The following is a 13,674-nucleotide window of genomic DNA, read 5'->3' on the forward strand; positions in this document are numbered from 1 at the left end:
ACAAACATAAATTTAGAAAACTAGTAAGCCATCCTTTAATACTATATTTCCAGAAAAATCCACTGCAGCTACATAATGACTCTGCTCATCCATTTCGCTAAGCTTACTGTGGCTAAAATCATGGCACCGTACTTGAAATTTAATATAGCTTACGCATAGATTTTTCTTTTTCTAAAATTAAGGGTTGGGTTCTGCATCTTGCACTTTTACATTTTTGTTGCATTTAGTTAAGCCATAGTATTTACAGATAAAAACCATTAAAAAGTCCAAACTTTAAAAACTGGAAGTACCAACTTTAACTCTGCCACTGCATCCCCACCCACACTATAATCTGGGCCAGGAGACCTTTGCCAATGGGCAGAGGAAAGTTAAGTCTGTCCAACAGCAGGCTACCTAGTGTTCGATGATATAGCTCATTCCTCCCCCCACACTCTTTCAGTCTATATTGCTGAAAGGAAGGTCTCTGCTATATATCCTGTATATCCCTGGGAATCAACCCTTGTAATGAAAAGAGCACCCAAATCTGTGAGGAGACAGTACACAGTTGATTGCTGATGGCCAAATACCTGATGCTAAGGCAAGATACAGAACCCAGCCTAACTATGCAGATGAGCAGGAGGTGCATGTGATGCAGAACCGCCTTATATTTTTTTAACATGAAATGGTAACTGACCTGAAGGATGAGAGACGCAGAAGGAATCTGGTAGTTGCATTGCTAGTGGTGCAAAGATGCTGCCAAGCAAGGTCTCTGTGCTTGGTGACTCCCGCTCCCCTCCCCTTTCCAAGGTAGAAATAAACCTACATATATATTAGTACTCCAGTTATTAGATGTACAGTGGACTAGAGCTGTGTGAATAACTGATTTCTTGGTTTGCTGGCAATTCTGAAAAAAAAGTTGCAACCAACATTTTTCAAAATTTTCAGCAAATCAAAAATTCAAATTTGTTTTTGGTTTGGATCAAACAAACAAAATCAAAACATTTGAATTTTACCACTTCTAAACTTTGGATCTTTTAAGTAAAATTACAGGAAATTTCAAAACCAAGTCACTTCAAAATGAAAAATCAAAACAGTTCATTTCAAATTTGTCAAAATGTTTTGATTTTTTCTGTTTTGTTTTTTTCCCCTGACTGAAACAATTTGGTGAAACCAACTTGAATTGGGGAAATGTTGCTGAATTTGCATTTTTTTGCTGAAAAAGATTCAGACAAAAAATTTCGCTGAGCTCTAGAGCAGACAGACTAAAGTTGGATTTTTTAAACTCTTGGAAAGACTGTGAATCACATACGTAGTGCATTTTCAATATATTGAAATGAATTTTTCTGGACTTCCTAGCCCCTAGTGGTATGGGTGATGCAATTCTAGACTATATGGACTGTTTTATTATGGGGAAATTTCTTAAAACATTCTAACCATAATTAAAACCATTTAGAGCCATAGCACAGTCCAGCACGTTTTGAAACCAGCTTAGTAAAAACCAGTTCAGAATGCCTAGAGAATGGTGTATAGTTCTTAAGTTTTTAGTATTTGTTACTGATGTTTTAAAAATCTATTACATTTCATTAATATTATTTTAAAGGGCTGAATATTTTGTATATTTTCAACTTTAATGCTAGCTTCAAATTTTCTATTTGAGTATTCTTTTAATTTTTATTAAAGTTGGAAAAGTATTTGCTTACACTCATATTTGTCCAGAAGAGTGAAATAAATTTTTGCTTGTAACTTCAGTACAACTTGTATTTAGTTAGTGGTGCTCATAAGAATTCCATACGTGCATTCGAGAGAGAGAGCTCATAAGAGTTACAAGCACCTATGACTGTACTAGTAGAATTTACAACTATCAGAAAGCTGCAAAAATGTAGGCTATGTCTATACTACAGCTTATGTTGGCATAATTTAGGTCACTCAGTGGTGTGAATTAAATCCACCTACCCCCAGGGACATAAGCTTTCTCCCACCAGTTTAGAGCAGCTACATTAAAGAGTTTACAGTTGCACTGATGCAGTTGCACCGCTGTAAACTCTTTAGCATAGCCATGCCCATAGTTCTCAGCAGCAGAATTGTATCTGAGACCTCAAAGAAGTTATAAATTTCACCAGCATAACCAGTAGAGCTTGTTATTGCCATGGTCCCATTTTCAGATTCACTAAACGTTAAAAGCTGCATAAACCCAATCCAGGGGACTCACACTTTTTTCAATGAAAAATGACAACTTTTTGACCAGCTCCACTTGGAAATTACAAGTGGAGCTGGTCAAAAAGTTGTCATTTTTCATTGAAAAAAGTGTGATTGACAAATGACATTTCATCAAAATGAAAATGATTTGTGGAAATGAATCAGTTTTTAATGAAGATTTCTCAGTTCCAGGATGGAATGTCAGATAAGGGTGAGACAGACACATATACACAGAGCCCTGACCCACTGCAGGATAGCCAATAGCTTGGCAGTCATGGCACTCAATTAGTCCCTACTCCAAATCACAAAGAGTAGGGATTGGTGTCTCTCTCTCTCGCGCGCTGGAAAAAAAAATTAAAATCTCATTTTTATTCCACAACACAATTACAACAAATTTTGAACTCTTAAATCTTTTGTGAAATGAAATTTGTTTTCCAGCCAGCCATACTTCTATGCTTTGCTGGCATTATGCTCATGAAGCTTATGACTTTCCAGCAAAACTTAGCGTTTTAAAAAAAAACCACAAACATATTTCACATGTTGAGAACTCGAGATGGTCAAGTTATTTGTTCTGATCAGTTTATTTGGTGATTTTGGCTTACTTTCTGATCATCAATTGTCTGTTAACAGATTATTATGCATTTACTAATCATCTGACAATTTATCAATTTTTTGCTATTCGTGACTGACCCCCTTACGATTCTTACAAGACTTGGCCTGTGGTCCTTCAAAAGCTCATACTTACGGATCCTGTAAACTTCCTTAGCAAGCAAACATCACTTAAGTTATATATTTAGGATGTAGGGCAAATACTTTATATTAACAACATTGTATGCTTTTTCTTATTGTTAAATTTTACAAAGTCTTCATTTTTTGGTTAATCCAAGTGTTTTCCTCTGGGAAAAGGGATGAACCATCAACTAAATTAGTCTTTAGCTAGAATAATTTGAAAGTAAATAAATGCTCATGGTCACTTAAATTGGTCTTCATGCCATGTATAACAGCATTCACTGGCTCATAAGGGGAGACAAAAAGTTTAATTAGAGAGTCTACACTCTCTTGTGGTTCTCCCCAAAAGGCCTTAGTATGTTCGGTAAAAATGAGTTTCTACACAATGGCCAACTTTCTGTTGAACAGATCATTAAGGTATAGTGGAAACGTATTTCACAGACTTCCACAAACAAATATGTAAATGTACAGGCTGATAAATAAACACATGAAATAATCTTAAAAACTGGTCAACATAGCAAGAAATGACTATGTGGTTATTTGAGGACTTCACTTTAATGTGGGCAGACCACAATTATTAAACCTTTATTTGTTCATTACTTAGCAAGTAATAATCTCTGCAATATGCAAGAAATGTGAAACCTCTTTCCACCCTACCTGCAAAACCAGGATAGGATAGAATAAGGACATACACTTCATGTGTGACAAAGTAAAAGACAAACAGTCTAAAAATGAGTATGAAAGAGTTCTCCACCCAACCTTTTATATGCTTTGAATTTTGCTAGATATTGCTAATATAACCTGTAACCTCACCACTATGGAATACATATATGGTACTACAGTGCCCTCTTGTGCTTCATATATACATTCAACAATGCCTAAACAGAGGATTTAAAATATACAGTATTAAATACAGTATTTACTTACAAATGACATAGAAAAATGTGGAATTCAAGAAAAAACGGTAACTTACCTTTGTAACTGTTGTTCTTCAAGATGTGTTACTCATATCCATTCCATGTAGGTGTGCGCGCGCCGCATGCACGTTCGTCGGAAGACTTTTACCCTAGCAACTCAGTGGGTCGGCTGGGCGCCCCCTGGAGTGGCGCCACCATGGCGCCGGATATATACACCAGCCGACCCACCCACTCCTCAGTTCCTTCTTGCCGGCTACTCCAACAGTGGGGAAGGAGGGTGGGTTTGGAATGGATATGAGCAACACATCTCGAAGAACAACAGTTACAAAGGTAAGTAACCGTTTTTTCTTCTTCGAGTGATTGCTCATATCCATTCCATGTAGGTGATTCCCAAGCCTTACGTAGGCGGTGGGGTCGGAGTGAGATGTTGCAGAATGCAAACTGCTGAGCCAAAGGCTGCATCATCTCTGGACAGTTAGACCAAAGAGGCAAAGGTCCGGATAGAGGACCAGGTAGTAGCATGACATAGCCCCTGGAAGGGTATGTGAGTCGGAAAGGCAGCAGAAGAAGCCTGAGCCCTGGTGAAACGAGCAGTAAGGTGGCTCGACGGAACATGGGCCAAGTCATAGGAGGTGCAAAAGCATGACGTCACCCAAGATGGAAAGCTCTGGGAGGAGACAGGCAGGCCCTTCATCCGGTCTCCCAATACAACGAAGAGTTGGGGGCGTACAAAAAGGCTTGTCTGCTCAACATAAAAAGCAAGCGCCCTACGGACGTCTAGGGAGGGCAAATGCGCTCCCGTCGCGATGAACGGGGTTTCGAAGAGAAGACCGGAAGGAAGATATCCCGGATGATATGAAAGGTCAACAGCACCTTAGGGAGGAAGGCCGGACGTGGTCACAACTGCCCCTTGTCCTTGCGCAACATAGTGCACCGTGGGTCTACTGTGAGAGCCTGAAGCTCGGAGACTTGTCCAGCCGATGCAAAGGCTACAAGGAAAAAGCTGTCCCTCAGGACAGGAATCTCAGCGAGCATGTTGTCAGTGGCTCGAATGGAGCAGGCATAAATCTGCTTATAACCAGGTTGAAGACCCAGGAGTTGGTGGGGCGGCAAACCTGGGGGCATAAATGCCCCAAGCCCTTGAGGAACCTAGAAACCACAGCGTGTGAGAATATGAAGCGGCCACTCTCCCTTGGGAGGAAGGTAGAGACGGCTGCCAAGTGCACCCTTAATGATGAACTGCACCAGGCGCTGCTGTTAGAAGATCATAGGCAATCCCAGAGGAAATAGATCGGAACCTCTGTGGGGGAAACATTGTGTTTCGTAGCAACAAGAGAAAGACTGCCAGTTGGGCGGATACGTTAACCGAGTGGAAGGCTTCCTACCACCCAGGAGAATCCTGTAGGACCGAGGCAGAACAATGTAACTCGGCTCGGTTTAGGCCCCAGCAGGCATGCGGCGATGTGCAGGGATTGCAGGTCTAGGTGGTAAAGTTTGCCGTGATCCAGCGTTATGAGGTCTGGCAAAGAGGCAGGGGAATCGGTTGGCTACCGACAGGTGTAGCAACATGGTGTAGCAGTGCTGCCTGGACCATGCTGGAGCGATCATGATCAGATGCGCTCTGTCCCTGCGGAGTGTTAGCAGGACCTTGCGAACCAGCGGGAGCAGTGGGAAAGTGGACAGCCGACGGCTCGTCCACGGCATCAGAAAAGCAGCCAAGATTGAGCCCGGGGAGAGGCCTTGGCATGAGCAGAACTTCTCTCTCGTTCCGTTTCCGCAAGAATGAAGTTCCGGAAACGTAATGGATAACATCCGGAGGAATCAACCACTTGAGAGACAGGAAGGAACTACTGAGGCGATCCGCCCAAGTGTTCCGGACCCCTAGGAGAAAGGACGCTACCAGGTCCGTCAATTGAGCTGTGCAGGAGTCTTGGAGCTGGATAGCTCCCTGCAAAGAGAGGAGGACCGTACTCCTCCGTGCTTGTTCATGCAACGGGTGTCCGTTGTGTTGTCTGTGAACACCGAGACACAAAAACCTTGTAGGTGCTGCTGAAGCGCCTGGTATACAAGGCAGACTGCTCTCCAGTCCCGGACATTGATGTGCAAGGGCAGCTGTTGAGCCAACCAAAGGTCTGGAGTGGGAAACTGACCCAAGTGAGCACCCCAGTCAAGAGATGGGGGCGTCCATCATGAGGGACACCGAGGGTGAGGTGGATGAAACAGCCCTCCTGCACACGAGGGAGGGCGTCGACCCCCAGTCGGGGGAGCCTAGGACGCTCGGGGGGATCGAGGCGACCATGACCATGCTATCTCTGGCCGGGTGGTACACTGAGGTGAGTCATGATTAAAGTGTACGGAGGCGAAGCCTGGCATGCTCGGTTACGCACGTGCAGGCAGCCCTGTGGCCCAGAAAACCTAGGCACGTTCAAGCCAAAGTTACCAGGAAGGTCTGTAGACCTTGTACAATGGTTACCAACGCGTGAAAGCAAGGTGTAGGTAAGCAGGCTGTGCGATACTGAAGTCCAGGGTGGCCGCAGTTAAGTCTATTCCCTGAGCGGGAATCCGGGTGGATTTTGTTATATGGATCCTCAGGCCTAAACGCAGGAATAGGATCTCGTCAACGCCCACACGAGTGGTAACTTGGGCCCCGGTGGCCCCTGGAATGAGCCAATCATCCAGATATGGAGAACGTGTATCCGACAGTGGCGGAGAGGGCGGCGACTACAGCCAGACACTGTGAATACACAGGGGGCTGGATAGAGGTCAGCCGGGAGGACCGTAAACTGGAAATGACGGTTGGCCACAAACCGGAGGTACCTGCTGTGCGGAGGATAAATGGCGACGTGAAAAGACGCGCCCTTCATATCGAGGGCAGCATACCAGTCTCCGGGATCCAAGGATGGGATGACGGTCCCCATGGCTACCATGCGGAACTGCAGGTATATCATAACTTGTTGAGCTCCCGCAGGTCTAGGATAGGTCTGAGACCTCCCTTCACCTTGGGGATTAGGAACTAGTGGGGCTAGAACCTTTTGTCCCTTTCTACCGTGGAACCTCCTCTATAGCTCCGATGGTGAGGCGCGCCCGCACCTCTTGCAAGAGGAATTGCTCGTGAGAGGGGTCCCTAAGAGGGACGAGGAGGGATAGGCTTTTGCCCGATTGGTGGTTAGGAGGACCCTGATTTTTGGCCCCTTAGGGGTCCCGACCAACGCCTACGACTGCTTCAGCGTCACCTGCTGGCAAAGCCCTGTCTTTGTCTAGGCGCAGGGTAAGGGCGGCGAGGCTGGGCGGAAAGGTCGGCGGTGAGACATCGGCATGTACATGCTGAGAGGGAGTGCATAGTGACCTCGCTGACCTTTGGGCCTTGCAGCCTAGGGCCAGTTTTGAGAACAGGCCTTTGTCATTGAAGGACAAGTCCTGTATAGTGTGTAGCAGCTGTGAGGGAAGGCTTGATAACTGAAGCCATGAAATGCACCTCGTGGCAACACCCGAGGCCAGAGCCGTGGCTGTGGAGTCCGCTACCTCCAACAAGGTGTGGAAGGGAGCTCTCGCCACTTTGAGCCCTTTTTCCAGGAGGGCATCAAACTCTTGACGGGAGGTCTGAGAACCCGACTCCGTAAAGTCTCCCACTAGATGACAAGGGAGCAGGGGGAAAGATGTACATATAGGTGCCCGTCGCCCCTGGAGGATACCATGCACATGCATTCGACTCCCGTGCCTACGGGCGGGATAGTGGCCACTTGGAGATTCATAGTGAATGCCACCCGTCTCGGGAGGTCCTGATGGGCCCCCAGGCCGATTAGGGGAGGGTCCAAGGAGCACGCGTCTCTGTCACCGCCTCATCTGGGGAGGAGGGAGACGAAAAGCCGGGGCAAGTGGGTCTTGTGTGGGCTCCCGCTCCTGGACGACCTGCTGTTCTGGTGGGATGTGGGAATCCGGTGGCAGAACCGGACTCCCTCCGTAGCGGTCGGAGAGGGACGACTAACTGTCACCCCTGGTACCCAGTGCTCTGACGGAACAGAGCGCGATGGGAGCACAGGTAGCGCGCCCAAGATGTACAGGGCAGCCACTGATGGAGGTCAGGGTCCTGTCCTGGAGCACCCGGAAGACTCTGGTGTCCACATCTGAATGGATGGCCATGGCGCTCGACGCGGCACCAGGAATCGGTACCGTGAGGCCTACCGGTACCGGGAGCGAGAATGGGACCTGCGACCGGAGCGATGCCGGGAGGCTGGCCAAGATCTCGAGGCTCGACGCCGGGAGCGGCTACATGAATCCAGTGCCTGGAGCGGTGCCGAAAGCTGGATCTGCACTGAGTGTACCAGGTCGGGGAACGGGCCGCTGATCGGTGCCGCGGGTACGACCGGTACCGATATGGGGAACGGTGCCAGGACCGTGAACGGTGCCGGCACCGGGCTTGACGACAGGACCGAGAACATCTGCGAGACTGCGATCGTGAACGGTGCCGCTCTGTGGTGCCGACGCCGGGTGGCGTGAGCAAGACAGGCTCACGATAGACAATATAACCCGCACCGGCGGTACCGGGGGTTAAAGCAGCGCAGGTTCTACCCTTGCCATTAACACCCTCGCTGTGGAAATGTTTCCTGCGTGGAGGGAATGGTGAGCACAACCACAGCTCGCATCGCGGAGCGTTCAGGTGCTGGACTCGACGGCCCCTGCGGATATTGTCGGTGCCGCGGCAGACATCGGTGCCGGGCAATTCGCCTGAGCATAGCGCTCGGCTGTGGAGCAGGCGGCTCAGACGCAGCTTAATAGCGAGCTTGACCATGGTTCGTACCGGGGAGCTTTCCAGCACCGGACTCGACGGCTCTTGCCTGGCCAGAGTTAACGGTGCGGATATTGTCGGTGCCGCGGCAGACATCGGTACCGGGCGATCCGACTGAACATAGCGCTCGGCTGCGGAGCAGGCGGCTCGGACGCAGCTTCATAGCGAGCTCGACCACGGTCCGTACCGGGGAGCTTTCCAGCACCGGACTCGACGGCTCTTGCCTGGCCGGAGTTAATGGTGCGGATATTGTCGGTGCCGCGGCCGACATCGGTGCCGGGCGCTCCCACTGAGCATAGCGCTCGGCTGCGGAGCAGGCGGCTCGGACGCAGCTTCAGAGCGAGCTCGACCACGGTCTGTACCGGGGAGCTTTCCAGCACCGGACTCGACGGCTCTTGCCTGGCCGGAGTTAATGGTGCGGATATTGTCGGTGCCGCGGCAGACATCGGTGCCGGGTGATCCGACTGAGCATAGCGCTCGGCTGCGGAGCAGGCGGCTCGGACGCAGCAAGGATATTGTGCCTCTTCATCCTCCAGGCCGAGTAGACGTCGGAGCCAGCGACGGTCGGCGCCGAGAGGCCTTGGCGGTACCGGCGATCCGGTGCCGAGGGAGCGCTCCTGAAGATTAACCGGCGCTCGGTGCCGAGAGCGGAGGAGCAAGAGCTGCCTCCCTCAGGAGCTGTTTGAGACATAAGTCCCGCTCCCCTTTGATCTCGGATTAAAGGCCTCACACATGCGGCACTTATCTATGAGGTGAGATTCCTCGAGGCACTTAGGAGAGGATCTCATGTCGGCATCGGCTTGTGGCCGGCCGAGCATTATAAAACCCTGTGGACCAGGCATCGGACCCGGCACCGGGTGAGGGGAAAGGGATAAACCCCGAACCCCTGTGAAATAAATACTATACTACAAACAAATAAAGTTAACTACAACTATAAACATCTGAACTATATACTTAACGAGAGAAACTACGAGTAGCTAGGGAAGTGGAGGTCAGCTAAGCCGCGCTCCACTGTTCCAATGACCGACACGGGCGGTAAGAAGGAACTGAGGAGTGGGTGAGTCGGCTGGTGTATATATCCGGCGCCATGGTGGCGCCACTCCAGGGGGCGCCCAGCCGACCCACTGAGTTGCTAGGGTAAAAGTCTTCCGACGAACGTGCACGCGGCGCGCGCACACCTACATGGAATGGATATGAGCAATCACTCGAAGAACTGTGCTCTCAGACTGAACACATTCTCTTTTTTGTATTCATAAAACTTGGGAACATGGGCAAGAAAAACAGGAGCCTTCCTTAGCAAGTAAAGATACTGTACTATTATCACATTGTCAGATTTACTCAAATCACACATGATCCGCCTAATTCTCAACTATTTTAATCAAAGCTACACATTCTAAAAAATACCTCAACTAACTAAAACAAAGACATTCCTACACAGAGAAAGCATGATGCATCTACTCTCAGAGGGATAATATAAACAACATGGGTGAAATCCAGATATTCCTTATCATTTTTTAAATAGGAAAAAACAGTGTTAAATAACAAGTATGTATGCACTTTACAATTTGAATCCCTATTACTTCACAGCAGCAAGAAAAATTATTTCTGACTCATTCTTCTCATGCCGATGCTGCTACTTTTGCTTACACTCATATTAGTCCAGAAGAGTGAAATAAATTTTTGCTTGTAACTTCAGTACAACTTGAATTTAGTTAGTGGTGCTCATAAGAATGCCATACGTGCATTTGAGAGAGAGAGCTCATAAGAATTACAAGCACCTATGACTGTACTAGTAGAATTTACAACTATCAGAAAGCTGCAAAAATGTAGGCTATGTCTACACTACAGCTTATGTTGGCATAATTTAGGTCACTCAGTGGTGTGAATTAAATCGCCCTACCCCCAGGGACATAAGCTTTCTCCCACCAGTTTAGAGCAGCTAATTACTTCCCTATTACTTCACAGCAGCAAGAAAAATTACTTCTGACTCATTCTTCTCATGCCGATGCTGCTACTTTGGAATTACTCTTGCTGCTGAAAACCCTAGAGCCTGGGCCTGAAATCCTGGCCCCGCTGAAGTCAGGGGGAGTTTATCCATAGATGGCCGTTGCAACTATTTAGGCGACTAGGTGGTCGTCTAGGGCGCTAGGATTTGGGGAGCGGCATTTTCTTTGGCAGCGATCTTCAGCCGCCCCAGTCACTGCCGGCATTTAGGCGGAGGGAGCTGGGGCAGGGGAGCGCTGGGAGAGCCACCTGCAGCAAGTAAGGGGGGGCGGCACGCAGGGGAACTCCCCGCCCCAGCTCACCCCTGCCCCGCCTCCTTCCTGAGCACGCCTTGGCTGCTTCACTTCTCCCGCCTCCCAGGCTTGCGGCGCCAATCAGCTTAGGCGCCGCAAGCCTGGGAGGCAGGAGAAGTGAAGCAGTGACGGCGTGCTCGGGGTGGAGGTGGAGCAGGGGTGAGCTGGGGCAGGGGGGGTGCCTCAGGACAGAGGGTGGGGAGCTGCCGCAGGGGGGGGGCGCCTCAGGGCGGACGGGGGGGGGGAACTGCCGCAGGGGGGGCACCTCAGGGCGGGGGCTCGGGGCCGGGGGAGGGCGCAATGTGGAAGTTTCTCCTAGGGCCCGAAACATCCTTGCACCGGCCCTGTCCATAGACTTCAGTGGAGCCAGGATTTGATCCTTGGTATTGATTATCCAGCCTGCAAATAAGTCTCCTGTGGCAAGCAGTTGTGTTTGCTGTGCTTTTCAACTTCCCCTATGGAATGGGAGTCATACTGTAAATCTACTGCTGCAATGTGAGCAGTTTTGGTTCTGGAGTTGTTTTTTTAAATTGGCAAAAGAATTTGGCCTTACCTACTTTCACAAATATCAGATTTGTGACATAATTGTTTTCAACCAGTCACAGAGCCAGGAATTTTCACTAATTTGTAAAATTGCTTAAAATTCCTTTATACATTTCAAGTGTTACTTTTACTTTCCATTTCCAAAACCAAAAGCTATTAATAAGGGTCTGAGATCTGTTCAGCCTCTCTGAGTTGGTAATACTCTTCCTCACAAGTTAAACTGCAATCAGCAGAGCGTAGAGGCAGGGGATATTGCCCAATTCCAATGTTGTCCTTGTATTATTTTATTCGATGAAGAACATCACGCTATGTTTAATGATAGCAGACATTGCTGGAATCACTGACACATTTGGCATCATAACCTGGCTTTTTTTCAGAAGTATCAGTTTGCACAGGTGAATAATTTAAAGACATACAGAATAGGGGATGGTTCGAATAACCCCCACCCCCACCAACATATACACTATAAATTTAACAATTATTAATTGTTATTTTATTATTTATTTATTATTTTAGTGCCTTGAGGTTGGGGCCTTATTGTGTTAAGCACTGTACAAACACATAGTAAAGGACAGTCTTAGCCCCCAAGAGCTTACAATCTAAATAGATATGAGCAAGGATGTAAGGGTACGTCTACACTACGGGACTATTCCGAATTTGCATAAACCGGTTTTGTAAAACAGATTTTATAAAATCGAGTGCGCGCGGCCACACTAAGCACATTAATTCGGTGGTGTGCGTCCGCGGTCCGAGGCTAGCGTCGGTTTCTGGAGCGTTGCACTGTGGGTAGCTATTCCCTAGCTATCCCATAGTTCCCGCAGCCTCCCCCGCCCCTTGGAACTTCCGGGTTCTGTCTGGAGAATTTTTAAAAATGATTCTGAATTTCATCTTCTATAACGGAGCGCTGATAGAACGGATTTGCCTGCCCTTACAGCGATCACGTCCGCATGGTCCATGCTGGAGCTCTTTTTTTATTTTGATTTCGGACTGCATCGCCACCCGTGCTGATCGGAGCTCCACGCTAGGCAAACAGGAAATATTCAAAAGTTCGCGGGGCTTTTCCTGTCTACCTGACCACTGCATCCGAGTTCAGATTGCAGTCCAGAGCGGTCAGTGGTGCACTGTGGGATAGCTCCCGGAGGCCAATACCGTCGATCAGCGGCCACACTAACCCTAATCCGATATGTTAATACCGATATTGGCGCTACTCCTCTCGTTAGGGAGGAGTACAGAAACCGGTTTAAAGAGCCCTTTATATCGATATTAAGGGCCTCTTGGTGTGGACGGGTTGGGCGTTAAATCGGTTTTACGCTCCTAAAACCGATTTAAACGCCTAGTGTAGACCAGGCTTAAGGTGAAACAGAGGCACAGAGAAATGAAGTGACTTGCTCATGATTACAAAGCAGGTTACTGGCAGAACGGAGAATTGAACCCTTGCGTGAAATCTTAGCACCACTGAAAAATAGTGGATTTTGCTCTGGGGGTCCTGACTCCCATCCTGTGGTATCATCATTTTAGTAATTAACTGACTTACAAAGTACTGTTTTTAAAAGTAGGTTGTGCCCTCATTTGCTTCTGTACGACTTACAATGAAGGCCTAAATAGATATTGTTTGGGTTTTTTTAAACCTTCACATTATTTTAGAAATACCAGCAAAGCCAAGCCTGCTCTTTCAGGGGTGTGTCAGAGATGTGTACTGTGAGCTCTCATGTGTTATCGGAAGGAGTGAGGGTGTTTATTCTTTAATGAAGATGTCCTTTTTACCAGACGTTTATTAGACATTGCTAGACAGGTGTCAATATAGCAAAAACATATTAAACATACAGACTAAATTCCTTCCCTTTTAATTGTACCTCATTCTGAGAGTTGTCATTTGTTTTAATTCAAAGCTTACCTCTGTTCCACACAAGTTTGTTGTCCCCTGATTTTTGATGTTGACCATTTTTTTACATCAAAAATAAAGAATCGGGAAATTGAGATTAAAAAAAGTTATTTACACTAACAGAATGAATCCCACAGCATTTGAAGTTTTCTGAATGGATACTTTTTTTATGTTCCTTATTTTGTGTCATAGTCACAATGAGTTCCACACTGGAGCATTTGAGAGGTATGATTGTTCAGCTTTCAATATCCACTTCCTTGCAATGTCATATTTAAACAAGGCCAGAATTTCTATTATAAAGAAACATGAATTTTGGTTTTTTTATTTGTGTCATTGGGAAACACT

General features: G+C 47.4%; 1 protein-coding gene across 9 annotated transcripts in view; it reads right to left on the reverse strand.

Moving 5' to 3' along the window:
- The window catches only part of LRRC27 (leucine rich repeat containing 27), a 66,885-nt gene that overhangs the window by 13,107 nt on the left and 40,104 nt on the right, over positions 1 to 13,674 (reverse strand). The gene's annotated exons all lie outside the window — the stretch shown is intronic.

Source organism: Mauremys mutica, chromosome 7 (assembly GCF_020497125.1).
Source record: "Mauremys mutica isolate MM-2020 ecotype Southern chromosome 7, ASM2049712v1, whole genome shotgun sequence".
Classification (NCBI taxonomy): Eukaryota; Metazoa; Chordata; order Testudines; family Geoemydidae; genus Mauremys; species Mauremys mutica.